This window comes from Cryptotermes secundus, unplaced genomic scaffold, assembly GCF_002891405.2.
Source record: "Cryptotermes secundus unplaced genomic scaffold, Csec_1.0 scaffold176, whole genome shotgun sequence".
In the NCBI taxonomy this organism is placed as follows: Eukaryota; Metazoa; Arthropoda; class Insecta; order Blattodea; family Kalotermitidae; genus Cryptotermes; species Cryptotermes secundus.
This window is the reverse complement of record NW_019731569.1, coordinates 197,882-198,297: the sequence shown is the minus strand read 5'-3', so window position 1 is coordinate 198,297 and position 416 is coordinate 197,882. Positions and strand designations below refer to the sequence as shown.

At 48.3% G+C, this 416-nt stretch overlaps 1 protein-coding gene across 2 annotated transcripts in view; it reads right to left on the bottom strand.

The window, feature by feature from the left end:
* The window catches only part of LOC111867070 (hydroxysteroid dehydrogenase-like protein 1), a 41,315-nt gene that overhangs the window by 29,169 nt on the left and 11,730 nt on the right, over nt 1–416 (bottom strand). The gene's annotated exons all lie outside the window — the stretch shown is intronic.

Genomic DNA, 416 nt, shown 5'->3' with positions numbered 1-416 from the left:
GAAATGAGTACCCGAAATATTCTGGGGGGTAAAGAGCGGCCGGCGCGTAAGGCTGACCTCACCGCCATCTGTGAGCCGATTATCTAGAAAATGTGGGAACCTCAACATCTCACAATAATATGGACCTTCACGGCCTGTTACAGGGATAAGTTTACTTTAATTTACTAGTTAGTTAGTTATTGGAGAGGGTGGGTTTCCCATGCACTTAGACCAGTATTGGTCCATTGTGCTTCCCTCTATGATATTCTACCAGTCTCTATACCCTACCGATATTGGTGCGTACCAACAGTCCCGACAGAGCCAGCGAGTTCGGCCTCTACTGGCTTGGCGGTATCTATAATGTTTCCCCCCTCTATCAGAGGCGTTAGAGACTACTGTTGGGCGGGAAACGTCCTTGAATTTGGCTCAGTGACCTC